Source organism: Astyanax mexicanus, chromosome 1 (genome assembly GCF_023375975.1).
Source record: "Astyanax mexicanus isolate ESR-SI-001 chromosome 1, AstMex3_surface, whole genome shotgun sequence".
Lineage (NCBI taxonomy): Eukaryota > Metazoa > Chordata > Actinopteri > Characiformes > Acestrorhamphidae > Astyanax > Astyanax mexicanus.
In genome coordinates, this window is record NC_064408.1 from 100,182,883 (window position 1) to 100,199,634 (window position 16,752).

The following is a 16,752-nucleotide window of genomic DNA, read 5'->3' on the forward strand; positions in this document are numbered from 1 at the left end:
CTGCATTCCACAGTTTTTGCAGATTATTTGGTAGTTATTAAGTGTTGATTGCATGTCCAATAGCATCTAACACATTTTAAAACAAGCTCTTATATAACATAATACAGGTAGATGATAAATCCTGAATCCAAGTTTTATATAGGGGCCCATTATACAGTATATAGGGTCCATTCCCTTTCCCTATACCATACACTTACAATTTAATTACATGACAACAGTAACCTCCTCCACCTAAGTTGCTGTGGCCGATTATGACCCGATTAGCAACATCTAACCCAAACATAAAGATCCAACACCTAATAGCCAGGTTACTGTGGTTGTTTATGATCCGATCAGCAACATCTAACCCAAACACCAAGATCCAACATCTAGACAACAGCTAGAGTTGAAACTGCAGCAGTAGGGGAGAGTGGGGTGAGTTGTGCCAGTTTTTATTTAAGTGACTTTAAAGCAAGACCATGACTGTAATGCTTTCAACTGATATATGTACATATATTTCAGGATGTGGTGCATCTCTGGAAACAGTCACTTTGGATCTGAAATATAGTATTTAAGTATTTTTGGTCTCGTGGCACAACTTGCCCCCAGTGGGGGGGGTAAGTTGTGCCTTTGGAGAAAATACATTGGGGTAAATTGTGTCACTGATTACAGTAAAACAGTATATTGTGATCTCAGGAACTGTATTGCTAAATAAAAGCTAGACAAATTAAATACAATATTTAATTTTTTATTTATTTAAAGTTACAGGACAATTTGAGCACACCAAAGGGTCACACACATAAGCACACCAAAGGTCAATTTTCTAAAACAAGGCCTAGCAAACCAATCACATCCTAGCAAAGATTTATTAGCATAATTAACATATTTCTTAATTTGTCCCTTATTGAGCCATTGCAGCTTACATTCACATAAGTTGAAGATATACGTTTTAAATAAGTACCCAATTTTGCTTCTCCCTGATCATAGAAATTTTACTTTGAAAGGCAAAAACAGTTTTTTGAACCTACTTGTGCTTACCTCTCATGCAATAAGGCTCTATACTTTGCAGGATGAGTAAAATGGCTGACTTTTCAAAAATGTGTGGTCAGTGGTCACATAACTAATTTTTTCTGTGGTTCCCTAGAAACAGGGGGTGGCACAACTTCCTCACTGGCACAAATCACCCCACTTTCCCCTATGTGAACAATCATTGTCTTGTTGGAATATACATACAGAAAAGGTAAGGACACTGGTTGCAGAAACTCTATGCTATAAAATAGCATTGTTCTATCAAAGTGCCTGTAGTGAAGACCAAACATAATTTGCTATTTTATGGAATTGCATCGCACACCATATTTCTCTGTATCCACAAAGACAAACGTGGGATTTGTCAATAAAGATGATCAGCTGCCATTCTGGCACAACACTATTACAGTTTTTTTTTAATTCACGTTGGTCCATTTGAAAATGAATTACTCACTTTTATGACTGTTTTTTTTTTTATAAAACCAGAAAATATTATATGTGGATCTTAGCATGTAGAAAAAAAGTAATATAAGCTATGGGCTCTTTAAAACTGAAAGAGAGGGGAGTCACTACTGTGCCACTGAGGCACTGGGGTAAAAAGCACAGCTGACAGTGACTAAAGAGGTGGGAAATGACAGTAATGACTGAACTAGTGTGTGAGTGTGTGTCTCACTCTCTCTATTTGACTCTCACTGTCTGACTAACACACACGCAAACTGTCTAACACACACCAATCACTCTCTCTCCCTCCAATACACACATATACATTCTCTAGCTCTCATAGACACACACACACACACAGCGGATGAATATTCAGCACCTGGCTATGTGCTAGCTCTTTATCTGCAGAGGTGTAAGCGAGTGGGTGGAGGCGGACCTTTGTGTTAGCCCAGTATAAAGTGATGCGTATAAATAGAACATGGAGGATCTGTACTGCCAGCTTATACAAGACCAGAACGTATTACTCACTTCACACAGAGAACTGTCACATTCACCCCATTATACAGGGGAAACATTACCATCACTACTGTAGGCAGACTGCAACTTTTTTTTAGGTCACTAAATTAAGGCAGGATTCTGATGGGATACTTTGAGCATCAGGTAGCCTAGACTTACTTTACGTAAGTAAGTAACAGGAGCTACATTTTTAATGAGGTCACTAAAACCTGTACATTTACATAATAAGCGAATTTAGGCTGTGGCACTTTAGCACTTTATCTTTTCATGCTTATGGTAAAATATGTGTTTTAGTCTGGATTACTTATACAGGCACCGTGCAGAGCATCAAAACATAACAGATATATTTGCATAAATAAGCTAAATAAATAAATAAATAAGGTCCATAAAAAAAATTACATATCTAAACAATAAAAAGAATTTGGGAAATGGTTGTTTTTCTACTGGAAAAAAAAAAAGATTACCGGCCATGTGGGAAAATGTAACCGCCTCCTCAGTTATTCAAGAAACAAAAGTTTGTCTGATTATTGGTCTGAATTAAGCTAGATGAGTAATGCCAGCATTGCTGAATACAAACAGGAAGTAGCACATCATTCCAAAATTAAAATAAATGCTTGCAGAAAAAAATAAAATAAATATACCAGTTTGAGAATGGTTACAAAAGAAAAACAGATTGGCAATTGCCGTTAATATATAATAATATGTCTTTCATTTTTACTTTTTATGACTCAAAACTAACAAGCCTCATGAGGAGAGCTGAGTAAAGACTGTCAACACCACTAACTGGATACCCCTCTCAGGAGCCCTGTACAGCCAGTATTAGAAGCTAACAAACACCACTAACCACACAAACCAGCAAACAGTGCAGACCACTTTTAACCACAAGCAAAAGTACAGCAACAGTTGAAAAGTTACGTCAAAAGGTTTTTAACACAGCTTACCACAGTTTAATTCTGCACAGGAATCTGGTACAGTGATGGTGTGACTCAGCTGGTGTGTGTGTGTGTGTGTTATGTACCTGTGGAAAGCACAGTGCTGCTTGGAATCCATATGTCTAAATCAAATAATATTCCAGAATAAACACCTCTTATAACTTCAACAGACAAAGCTAGACTGCTTCTGTGCTAAAACAATGGATATATAAAAATGTGTTAGATTTTGTGACATGAATTTAAAACAGGCTGATTGAACAGAATACTCTCTGTTTTTGTACTGGGATCTGAAGTAGGCTTTTACACTTGTAACACGGTTCAGACACTATATCACGGCCTCATTAAAAAGTAAGAAATAGTTTTGGAAAGTATGGCTTAACTCGTGGGGGTTAAACGACAATGGAACAAGAACATCTATGGATTTTTGTATTACATCATTCGTGCAGTGTATCTTTAATAAAGAACTGTATGTGTGTGTGTGTGTGTGTGTGTGTGTGTGTGTGGATGTGTGTGTGTGGTTGTTCCAGGTCCGTAGGATGCCTGTGGCGAGATGACAAAGCACCATGCCCATGATGGATCATGCACACAGACACACACACACTTTCTTTCTCTCACACACACACACATTTCTGCCTGCAGTGGCTGGAGCGCTGTGTTGACAGGGAGGATAAGGCTCAGTCAGTAAATCAGAAGGAGACAGTAGCAGTGCGTGCAGATGAGAATCAGTTTAGCTTTTTACACATCAGTGTCACATCACTACGAGTAATGTGTACTGTCTGCTTCTGAGCCATGACACTAAGATCTCTGACACACACTACCAGACAAATACAGTCAGATACACTATATGGACATAGGTATTGGGAATCACTTCTTAATCTTTGTATTCAGGTGTTTTGTTCAGGCTCATTGCCACAGGTGTACAATAAAATCAAGCACCTGGTCATGCACTCTGCATTTAAAAAACATTACTGAAAGAATAGCTCACTGAATTCCAGTAATTTGATGCTATAACTGTAAGAACAGTAATAGGAAGTCCTCCTATTGAAAGTGTCTGTAAAATAGTATGTAACTACTACAAATGATGCAGTAGCTAAATTATATTTCTAATATGCTAAACGTTATTTAGTATCTACAACATATTCAGGAACACACATATATATATTATTCAGCAACTACTACACATCTCTAGTCTCTAAACTAGTGTGTAACTAGTGAATTAAATAGTGAATTAGTGAATTAAACTGCAAAGAACCATTCAGTGAATGCTAAAACATTCTGTGATGACTAAACAACAAGTCCAGTTGTGAAATTTCCTCACTATTAAATATTCCACAGCCAACTGTCAGTGATATTATAACAAAGTGGAAATGACTAGGATTAAAAGCAACTCACTCTGTCAATGTAAAATAACAGAGCTGAGACAGTGAAGGCTGATGTGCATAGTTCAAACCTCCAAATTTTATGCAGCTTTTAAATTATCACAAGAAGAGAACAGTAGACTACAGAGATCTTCATGAAAGGAGTTTTCATGGCAGAGCAGCTTCATCCAAGCCTTAAATCAATAAAAATGCAATGCATGTGAGCAGATACCTATGACAATACAGTGTAAGTGCTTTTAATAAACTGAGAAATGATGGTGTTTATCTGATATAAATAGCTTAAGTGTGGAATGCTTAATCTCGCTCTAGCTTGTTTTTTCTCCTCATGTTTGGTCTGAATACTGGTTCAATCAGACTAATAGGATTATTCCCAATAATATTAATATCACTATACAACATCCAGATGCTGCTCTGACATCCATCATCCTTTTCGTTTTTATATAAATATCCTTTTTCTCTGTGTTTCTGTCCTGCTGGGAGGACTGCAGTCCTCCTGACCTCGGCCAGCTCCCTCTCTGGATACTCATGCAAATTCTCTGGCGTAATCATCTTAGCATAATAAAAGCTGCTGGAAAGCCATCCAGTCCTGCCCAGGTAATCTAACAGAGCTGTGCAATAACCTCACACACTGCTGAGGAGCGTTTTTAAAGCGTGTGTGTGTATCTCTCTCTCTCCCTTTCTTCCTCATCTTTTTTCTTATTCTCATTCTCTCTCTCCATCTCTATCTCATGATGCAGCAGTATTTTATTGTAGAGGTATAAATGAGATTTTTGTACAGGACTTCTTCCTTCTATCATGTGTGTAAATGTGTGTTATTTCTCAATACTGGTTTGTAACATGGCTTTTTAAAAAGGAAACTATTGGTATTTAGTAGCAATGCTATGGGATTCTACTTTGGGCTAATGGAAACGATAGTTATGACACTGAGGTGTGAGTTATTAAGTGTGAGTCTAAAGGAGTTATGGGATATTTTAAAAATTAATACTATAAAGAACCGATTAATGGCAGTAAAGACCCTACTGACCTATAGAACATACAGACTTCTGATCCAGCAGCCTTAAACACCAGGTTGTTAATATAGTTATTAGTCCTAATGGGGAAACTACTGGTACACTGTAAAAAATAATAACAATTTTAAGTCAGTGAACCAAACAATATTGAATTATACCGTAAACTATAATAAACCGATTGCCTCATTTTTCTTTGGTTTAATTTATTTTATTGGTTTAAATAAATAACCTGTTTGGCAAAAAAAAAATACAAATTGTAGTTGAACCCTAGTTGAGGCCAAGCCAACTGCTCTGCACATGCTCAGTTTGACTCTTCAGTTGAACGGGGTCTACTGAAAAATTGTGCAGGGGTTTCCACCTGCTATTTGCATACTGAGAGTGTCCTTTCACCATCAGGGTGTAATCATTCTCCACAGACTGCCTTCCCTATAGATGTATGTACTGTATGTATTATGTAATAGTTAACTGTCTGGCCTCAGTGTTGTAGGCTGTAAGAGAAAGTTGCTATATGTTTTGTGTTGCTGAGTTTGACTATATGCAGGCAAGTTTATTTGAGTGACAACAAGACAATTACAATATATATAAATCATAAATCATAAATCATACATTTTCAGTTTCCAGAAGCTACCTATAACTATATAAAAATATAGTTTTGTGCGCACCACAAGAATTTGATTAATGTAAAAAGCGTCAGTGACACATTTTTTTTAATGTTTTTTTTTTTTTTTTTGCTGATCCTAAAAGGAAAGTCAACAGAACGTACAACAGACATTAGATAAAACTTTAGTGAAGTGCCATAAGGGTCTATTCTATGGCCTGTGTTGAAAGTGTTGGGCCATACATCTTATAAAAATAGTACTATTTGGACACCACTGACCTACAGGGTGACTAGAATAACGTGTGGTACACCATATTGCCAAAAGTATCCGTTCAACTGCACTGCGTTTGGTGATATAAGGCTTGGTTGGAGCTGCGTGGCCATGTAAACCTATCCTATGACCCTCTCTATTCTCTTCTGTTCCTGAGCTGATCTGAAGGCAACATGAGGTTTGGAGATCTGTAGTGATGCACACTATGTGCCTCAGCATTCGCTCAGCTCTGTTATTTTTCTTTGATAGAGCGAGTTGCTATTGTTCCCAGTTGCTTCCACTTTATTATAAAATCAATGACAGTTGGCTATGGAATTTTAGTAGTGATAAATTTTAACAACTGGTGCTGCATCTTATCACTGGGCCATGCTGGAACTCACTGAGCTCCTGAGAGTGACCAATTTTTTCACTAATGTTTGTAGATGCGTGTCTAGGTGCTTTGTTTGATACACCTGTAGCCATGAGACTGATTGAAACCTAAGTTCAATTATTTGGATTGGTCAGTGGATACTATTTTTTGGTTTTGTTGGTGTTCCACATGTTTTTAGGACATATGAAAGTCAGATAAGTTATGACAGTAATGGTATGTGGACCCATATACTGGATTTGAAGGGTTAAAGGATTACAAAAATGAAAAAAAAAAACAGTTCTATAAAGAACCCCTTTTCAGGACAGATGACAGATTAATATTATATTGACTTTTGAATTAGCAGGCCTAAGAAAACCCAGACAACAAAACTGAGCACCATCTGTGTCTCTGAGGGCTGGATTACTACACTGACCCTCATCTACAACTTTATTGCCTTTTTCAGCCTCCTAATGGGCTCCATTTCTCACACTTACAATGCATGAATAACTCAAACTGTTTGCATTGCTTTCAATGTAATTCATGAAATAATAAGCCTACTGATATAACAAGCCTGGGATTAAAGGGGCTAGCTTTCTACCAACTGTCTAAACTTGCACAGGACTAAGACAAAGTCATTTAACACACGATCTAGAACTGAACTGGACTCACATAATTGAAAACACTGATTTCAAACTTCTGAATGTTAAACCCAAACTTCCGCCGGTGGTGTTTATGATCCGCTTATCTGCTCTATGGTTGACATTCACACACGCAGGTTCTGCTGCACGATCTAATTGATGGGAGAAGCGCTCACAGATGAGTTTGAGGTCGGCTCCATCACCGCTGGCTGAGATTTGCACCTTTGAAATGTCAACGTTGCGCCTGACTAAAGCTCCAACAGCACAATTACTGACACTCGCTCTCTCACACACACACACACACACACACACTGAGGACAGATTACCTACATGACATGACACTCTTGACATCTACGGCACACAAAACAAACGTGGTCGATTACCCACAATGCAACAATTATAACAGATGAATCTACCACACAACAGACTCATTACTGAGAGAAATACGAGCCTCCCACGCGAACAACACACAGCTGCCGCATCTGAAACAGCCACACACATGAGCCTAAGGTCACCAAGCATAAAACTAGCATAATAAAGCCCCCCACTTGGTGTTCAGCCCTGGAGCAGTACATTTATGTACGTACTCTGGAGTTTTGGAACGCTATTCAATACCTTTAAAATGGAGTCAATCTAATCATCTAAAATTAGTAACTTGCTACACTAATGCTCTTGTCAAATCTTTGCATTTTTCTGATATCTAGTGTAAATCCTTACTAAAAGAGTAGAGGCTGTTAGTGGAGCAAATTATTGGCAACTAGAGCTGTATGGTGTCACATCAATGTCAAAAGCCAGTGGTGCAAAAACACAAGGTGAAAAATTTTTACCTGCGCGTTTTAACATTTCGTGTGTGTAAATTTACTTCTCATGAGCACAAATATGAAACTCGTGAGCAAAAAAAGGAATATCACTCCTAAGCTTAATTTTTCTGCCTCTTCGTTTTTTTTTCTCCCAAATTCACAGTTGTCCTTGTGCGCCATGTAAATTAGATGCGGCTACTGTCTTTGCTCGAGTGAAGTTTCGGCACGCAAGTATTAAAAGGGGTGGTTTTAACAGGGCGGGGTCAGGGTCACCTCCCACAGCGAATGCTATTGGCTGATTTCTCCAGGGTTTGTGACAGACCAGGCGGAGACAGAAGGACAGCAGAAGAGTTAGCTAACTAGGGTTAACTAAAAGAGAGCAGCTCGCTCCAGGCACTGAACCCGGGCAAACAGTGCCGGAGAGCCGGTTGTTTGGAGTTTAGCATAGAGAGCTAACTGTCCTGCTGTTTTCTTTCTCCGCCCTCCTCTGGCTGTTGGTAGTACGTGGTCCATCACAAACTCTGGGAACTCAAAAACTAAGGAAATTCTAATATCATCCATGTCTAAGCATGGTCGTTTGCTCTCCAATGACTCTACATGTACTAATAAAAGTCTACTAATAAAATGACTACGTACATAATCATTCAGAGATGGCAGTGATTTCTGTGATTTTACTTATATTGTAGTGAGTTAGCCACCATGCTAATTGCCTAGTTTGACCTCAAGTGATTTTGACCATATCATCCAGCTCTATGGCATCACATCAATGTCAAAGGTCGGGCCACTCATTCTGCATTGCCAGAGCAGTGTGGAATGCAAATACGTGTGTCAAAGTTCACCAAAGGTAAAAGCATACAAAGCTATATTAATGGCACACTTTTGTTCTGTGTTGTCCCCTCTCTCTCTTATAGCTCTGTTTTTGTTCACTGTGCACCATCTGTGTGTCTCTGAGGACTGGATTATTATACTGACCCTCATCTACAACTTTATTGCCTTTTTCAGCTTTTTAATGAGCGCCATTTCTCACACTTACAACGCATGAATAACTCAAAACAGTTTGCATTGCTTTCAATGTCAAAGTTCACCAAAGGTAAAAGCATACAAAGCCACAAAAATGTCAAAACTTTTGTCCTGTGTTATTCCCTCTGTTTTTTAATAGCTCTGTGTCTTGCCTCCACCCTGGCCCCACCTATTGAGTGTTCCTACCTGTGTCATTTGTTACCCAGCCCTCTAGTTCAGTTCCCCAGGTGTTACTTGTCTGTCCCTGTGTATACTGTATGTAGCCCTTTGTTTACTGCAGTCTTAGTCAGATCTTATGTGTGAGTGAGTAAGCTGTATGTGTTCCTGCTACTCCCAGTGTATGTTTGTTTCCCAAACCTTCATATATGTGTTTGTATGTTGTGTCTCCAGTTTAGTTTCATTGGTATCTTCCAGTTTGACTACCTGTGCATTTACGTCCAGCCCCTTTGCAATCTGTGACAACAAAAACTATACAATGACTTGGGAAATAACCAAAATCAAGCCAAATGCATTTTTTTAGGGTCCTAATACATCATGGCAACTTCCAGCCATCAGATGCTATCAGGTCACAGGCTTCCTCAGAGAAGCTGACCGTAAATCGTCAAATAAAATAATGCACTGAAAATTCGACACCACTACAAAATGGCAGAGTTTTATAACGTACATTTGGGAGTTTGATTTACGCCCCTACTCTTCCCACTCTCCAACCTATATAAACCGTCACTTCCTCTCTATCTGCATGTCGAACAACCTCGCACCCACCTCCTCCCCATCTTCCTCCTTCATTTATTTTCTCCCTTTTTCTTCCCTTATCTCTTTGTGTGTGGGGGGGCTTCAGCCTCACACTTTTCCAGCAAAGCTGCCCCAAACTTCTGCCCAATCATCTGAGTTCGCCCTCCCCCCCTCTTTTCCTTCTCTTCTAGTCAAGGGCATGGGGAAATACTAGCAAAATGTTGAATAGGGACAGTCAAATTGAAGACGCTCTTAATGTTAAAACAGCTGTGTATGCTCAGCAATAGGACAATATACAATGGATCCCCGCTTTTTTGTGTCTTACAAATAAAATACAGCAATATAAGGAAAGGTTTTCAGATCAGAACTATCCTGAAGACTATAAAAACCACATTAAGTCTGTCCAGCTCTGCCCAGCAGTGCAAGTAATTAAATTAATGGATTATTAACAGTTATTGCCAAAATGTAGCTTTTTTCTAACTTACTCAAGGTCTCAATTAATTGTCCAAACTTTTGACCGGTTCTGCAGTTCAGAAATACAGGAGTGATCATCTCCAAGCCTGGAAATCTCTCTAACTGAAGCCTACTCCTGTCACGAGGCAGGCTGAATAGGTTAATCGAGAGACAGACACATCAACAGCTGTGATTAATAGCGGTGGAGTGCTACAAGTGAGCAGACAGAAATGGAGGGGTGAGGGGGGAGGGTGGTTCAGATGAAGAGGAGAAAGGCTTAGAGCAGGAAACACGTGAGACGCCTCAAATGAGTGCAAAGAGCCTCCTCACTCTGTCCTCCGTTCACTCCCTCCATCTGCCTGACATTATCAAAATGGTAGGCAGATAAGTCATCCGTTTAATACGGTGGGAGAAAAAGTGAGAGAGAGAGAGAGAGAGAGAGAAGCTTGAGTTAATTATTAAAATCCAAGAATTTCTGCATATGTTTTATTATAGTATTCAAATGTAACACTTGCTCAGTCAAAAGAATGTGTACTACCTAGTACTGGGCTGGTACCATACTTGCCACTGGGGTAACACCCGGCTTGACAGTGGGGTAAAATCCTGCTTCTCACTAGGGTGCTAACCTGCGTTTCACTGGGGTAGTACCCCGCTACTCTCTGCTACTGGGGCAAAACCCCCTTATCATTAGGGTAGTACCCTGCTTGTACCTTAGATAATAACCTGTTTGTCAATAGAGCTGTATGCTATACTGTTTGTCACTGTTGTGGGTCTCCAGCATATATTCAGCTTTGTAAGTGCTAATTAATATTCTTTTCAACCTTACAAATGATAAAGTGCTGGGTATATTTGATTAGTATTTCCATTCAAATGTTTCCTTGTTAAAAATGAGAGTGATAAATTCTATGTATGTTTTGCATTGTTGGGTCATATGACTTAAACACTAAGTAATTGCTGCAACAGTATTAAAGCATCTTAATGTTTCTAATACAGTAACAGAGTATCATACAGCTCATGGATTCTTGTTACAGTGTAGGCTCTCATCAAGGGAAACTGGAGCTCCACTCTGCTGTTATTCTTTAGTTTTTATGCTGATTGTTGATTCTTTCATAAGTCTACAGTGAGAGCTGTCCAGCGTAGTCCTTTACAGGGTCAGATTTTTTCCCTCTGAAGTACAAAGTCTTTCCTCACAGCAGAAAGTACAGATTTGTATTATTTAACCAGACAAAAAAATAGATTTAGTATTCTGTATCACTGTACTAATAAACAATATATATTTTAATTATGCATTTTTTATTTAAAGCCAAATAATTTTGAATCATCAAATTCTTGACACATATTCAGTTAATGATATTGTTTGTAATCTTAATAATCTTTGCTGGTACAAAAACATGGGTAAAAAAAAGACACTGAAAGTAATTTAATGTACAGCCCAGCAACAAGTTTTGTAAACTTTTTAGTACAAATATGTACTTATTTTTCATAGTGTGTAAGATCACACAGTAATACAGCTAATCTCTGGTGGCAAAGGTGATTTTAAGGTGATTTTGTATCAAAAAACATTAATATAAAATAAAAATATTTTGTTGCTTATCAACAGTGTGAAATTCAGAAATTCAGCTTCTAAGGGTTAAGTAGTAGTTACTAAGTAGTTAGTAAGTGGTAATCCATATAAAAGGCCTGCTAAAGCCTTAGTGGCTAAAGTAAAAGTTAAAGTGCATTTTCCTGCACATCTGTGCAAAGCCTCCTTCCTCCTCTTTCCTCTTATCCCTCCATCTCTCTCTTTATCCCTCGCTCCTAATCCCCCACCATCGTCTTTCTGCCAGCTTTCAGCATCCAGGCTCCCAAAAGCCTCATGGCACCTGTGCCACTGCTTTTGTAGCTGCTACTAAAACATCCATCCATCATCTGACCCACCAGTGCACTGGGGAAAGCACAAGTGATCACTTCAGTCCTAACAGTCCTAAAAAAAAAAGCCATAATGCTGCATATAGCCAGTGGAGAGGTAAACACTACTAAAAGACACCACAAAGAGACATTAAAAAATGTGTCAGTCAGTCAAAATGGAAGTATAGTGATGGGCAATATGTTATCATCTGCTGGTTGGTACCAGGCCATGCATATGTGATTATTATAGAGGAGACAAAAGAGAGGGGAAAGATCTTATGGGGCTGGAGTTCAATTGGAGTTCAAGACGCTAGGCCAGGGGTGTCCAAACTACGGCCCACGGGGCATTTGTGGCCCGTTTCCTTTTTTGGAGCGGCCCGCGAGGTATTTTAGAGATTCAAAGTTTGAACGCTAGGTGTCAGAAACGGGCCAAAGAGTCTAAAAGCGGCGAGAGTGAAGTTGTAGCACAAAACAACGGGCCAAAGAGTCTAAAAGCTGAGAGAGTGCTCAGTTGTAGCGCAGAAAAACTGGCCAAAGAATCGAAAAGCGGAGAGGGTGCGCATTTGTAGCACAGAAAATTGGGCCAAAGAGTCTAAAAGCGGAGAGGGTGCGCAGTTGTAGCGGAGAAAAACGGGCCAAAGAGTCTAAAAGCAGAGGGAGTGCTCAGTTGTAGCGCAGAAAAATGGGCCAAAGAGTCTAAAAGCAGGGAGAGTGTTCAATTGTAGCGCAGAAAAACAGGCCAAAGAGTCTAAAAGCGGAGAGAGTGCTCAGTTGTAGCGCAGAAAAACGGGCCAATATTCTAAAAGTGGCGAGAGTGTTCAGTTGTAGCGCAGAAAAACGGGCAAAAGAGTCTAAAAGCGGAGAGAGTGCTCAGTTGTAGCGCAGAAAAACGGGCAAAAGAGTCTAAAAGTTGCCGTAATTAAGGAGTTTAATATTAAGGGACATCATAAAATTAAACATCAATTTGAAAAATCTTAGTTTACACAACACTGTCAAAGATAAAGATAGTAAGTCAAGTATAATGGTGTTTAAATGAAAGTAATCAGGAAAATGTATTATTTAAAGTGGTATATTTCATTATTTGTTTTATTACAGAGTCTGTGGCCCGTGACTTCAAATATATTTCTCCTTCTGGCCCCCAACAAAAAAAGTTTGGACTCGCCTGCACTAGGCTTTACTCTGTGATAAGCAGAGTCAGAAAGAGGAGATGACAGAGTTAAAAAGAGAAAGGGTGGAGATGGGTTGCAAAGACTTTATGTGAACATGTCAACAAGTTAGTGTTTGTATTTATAGGATACTAGACTGAGATTAGGGACTTTAGGCATGTTCCTCCCTCATAACACCATTTTTCATGGTTAACACACTGTCATGCTGGCAGGCACAGACATATACTTTACATAAAGTTTATTAACCAACTATTTAAACTTACATGATTTACGAGGGATGGGCTTGGTTTTAACAGGAAGGCAGCAAAAGAACAAACTCAATATTATTTAAGTTCTTGTTTTTAACAGGAAAAAAAGCCAAGCCACACCATTAAAAAGAAACTTTAGAGGTTTTAAGTCAGTGTAAAGTTTCTATCCAAAACATGTAAATTCTTAAATTGTACTGGTTTAACTTTTTATGTCATGTTTCCATGCGCTCTACGTGCCTCCATTGAGTCCACTCACTACAACTCCCATAATTCCCTGCTTTCTGACTTCACTGGTCACCGTCCCTACTACTAATAAACCTGTCTGTTTTTATCTGCTTTGCAAAGTTTTGCCAACTTTTTGTAGTGTGTGCTTCACTGTTTTTGCATATTGTTTTTTTTTCTTTCAGGATTAACTTTGTCATTCTATTTTGATAGTCACTTCCCGGTTTTGATTTAGTTTTTACTTCATGCTCGTTTGCTATTATTACAGTTTTAAAGAACAATTTTGCTTTTGGTTGCATCTTATTTGCTAGTAAATTATTGTCCATTTATTTTATTAAGTCAATTAGACACCTTTGGATTCATTACTGTTTGTTTTCGCTTTGTAAAAAAGACACTACTGAATTTCTGTTGACCTTTTACTGATTTAAATTGTTGGCAAATCAAAGAATATCTGTCTTTTATATCACAAAAATGTCAGGTGGTATAGTGAGTAGCACTTTTGCCATATTGTCTACCTACATCAATGACATTATACAGCTGCCATTTTGGGTAAAATATTATAAAATATTTTCCACAATGGGGCTGAATGTGTGTTATAGGTCATTTTACTTTGAGTGCAGATGGGAAAAGGTTTATATAGAAAATGGATTCTTTGTACAAGCAATTGTATTCTTTTCTGAATAATGCCTTTTTATATTGTTTACAGAGACTTCTTATTGGTTTTATAACACTATTCAATTTGTAGGCTTTTAGAAAATGCATAAATTATTCATATTCTTGTTTACACGGGTAGCTGACTGTTTTTAACATCAGTAAAATTACAACCTTTTTGTGTGTTTTTGGAATATTTTTTCGGTGGGAATGAGATGTTTTCCATTTTTTTCCTCTAGACAATATGCATGCAAATTCTCTCAACGTGACTTCAAGGCAAAGCAATGCACCAGGCACATTTAAAAAACGAGCCATGTTGCTGCTCTGGGGTCAAATTCGTTACCAACACTGGTCACACGATGCAACAAAGAACAATAGAGGAACAGTTAGTGCATTTCTGAAACAAACTGAGCATTCACATAAAAAGGAGGACATCTCTCTGTATTTCTGACGCTCATATGTACGGATATGTAACAGTCCTACATATTAAAAGTCTCATAGATTAATTGTGAATGGTGACTCTTTCCTTGTTGAATACTGATTTTTACACCCACTGCACATCATAAAAATGGGTTCTTGAAAGGATCTTTAAGTAAAGTTATGGGTCAGATTTATAAAACACAGCACCAGATTTACTGTGACTACTAAGCACTGGGACTCCCTGTCCTGTACATCTGAATGCTTTTCTTTCATCTTTCACTTTTTCTTTTAATCTCTATCAGTGGATGGAAGTTACTGTTATAATCGATAGCACACTAATAATGCATGCTGATTTTTCTTTTTTGTGTATTTGTTGCTGCATTTTACACAATGACTTTAGCTTGTTCTATTAGAATATATCAGGGGTGTCTGATAGGGACAGAAATGTGAAGCATAATAAATAAAGATCCTAGAATTATTTATTCTCCTCAAGGACAAGTTTTTGGCACTTGGATTGGCTGCAGTCATTTTCCCTTAAAATAGTTTGGTGTGAGTGTTCACTGTGGACTCAACCTCACTCTACCTCACTCTACCTCACTCTGCCCCACTCTAATGCATTCTTTCTTAACCTAACTTCATCTATCTCACTCAACTCCACACAACCCCACTCCTCACTCTACCCCACTCTAACCTCATCTATCTCACTCTACTCCACTCAACCTCACTCAACCCCACTCTAACCTCATCTATCTCACTCTACTAAACTCAACCTCACTCAACCCCACTCTAACCTCATCTATCTCACTCTACTCCACTCAACCTCACTCAACCCCACTCTAACCTCATCTATCTCACTCTACTCCACTCAACCTCACTCAACCCCACTCTAACCTCATCTATCTCACTCTACCCCACTCTACCCTCATCTATCTCACTCTACCCCACTCTACCCTCATCTATCTCACTCTACCCCACTCTACCCTCATCTATCTCACTCTACTCCACTCTAACCTCATCTATCTCACTCTACTCCACTCTACCTCACTCAACCCCACTCTACCCTCATCTATCTCACTCTACTCCACTCAACCTCACTCTACCCCACTCTAACCTCATGTATCTCACTCTACCCCACTCTACCTCACTCTACTTTACCCTAACCATATCTGTCTCACTCTACCTCACTCCACCCCATTCTACTTCATTCTAACCTCATCTATCGCACTCTACTCCACTCAACCTCACTCTAACTCATTCTACCTCACTCTAACCTCATCTATCTCACTCTACCCCACTCTAACTTTATCTACTTCACTCTACTCCACTCAACCTCACTCAACCCCACTCTACCCCACTCTAACCTCATCTATCTCACTCTACTCCACTCAACCTCACTCTACCTCACTCAACCCCACTCTAACATCATCTATTTCACTCTACTCCACTCAACCTCACTCTACCTCACTCAACCCCTCTCTAACCTCATCTATCTCACTCTACTCCACTCAACCTCACTCTACCTTACTCTAACCTTATCTGTCTCACTCTACCTCACTCCACCCCATTCTACTTCACTCTAACCTCATCTATCTCACTCTACCCCACTCTAACCTTATCTACCTCACTCTACTCCACTCAACCTCACTCTACCTCACTCTAACCGACTCTACCTTACACAAACCCACTCTGCCCCACTCTACCTCATCTTAACTCATTATAACCCACTCTACCCCAATCTACCTGTCCCTTAATCTGCCTCACTCTAACCCACTCTAATTCACACTAACCTCATCTATCTCACGCTACCCCACTCAAACCTTATCTACCTTACTCTACTCCACTCAACCTCACTCTAACCCTTTCTACTTCACTCTAACCTTATCTATCTCACTCTACCTCACTCTACTTTACTCTAACCTTATCTGTCTCACTCTACCATACTACAACACATTCTACTTCACTCTTACCTCATCTATCTCATCTACTCCACTCAACCTCACTCTAACTCATTCTA

At 39.0% G+C, this 16,752-nt stretch overlaps 1 protein-coding gene across 4 annotated transcripts in view; it reads right to left on the minus strand.

Annotated features, from left to right (window-relative positions):
* The window catches only part of cnksr2a (connector enhancer of kinase suppressor of Ras 2a), a 177,036-nt gene that overhangs the window by 120,654 nt on the left and 39,630 nt on the right, over positions 1-16,752 (minus strand). The gene's annotated exons all lie outside the window — the stretch shown is intronic.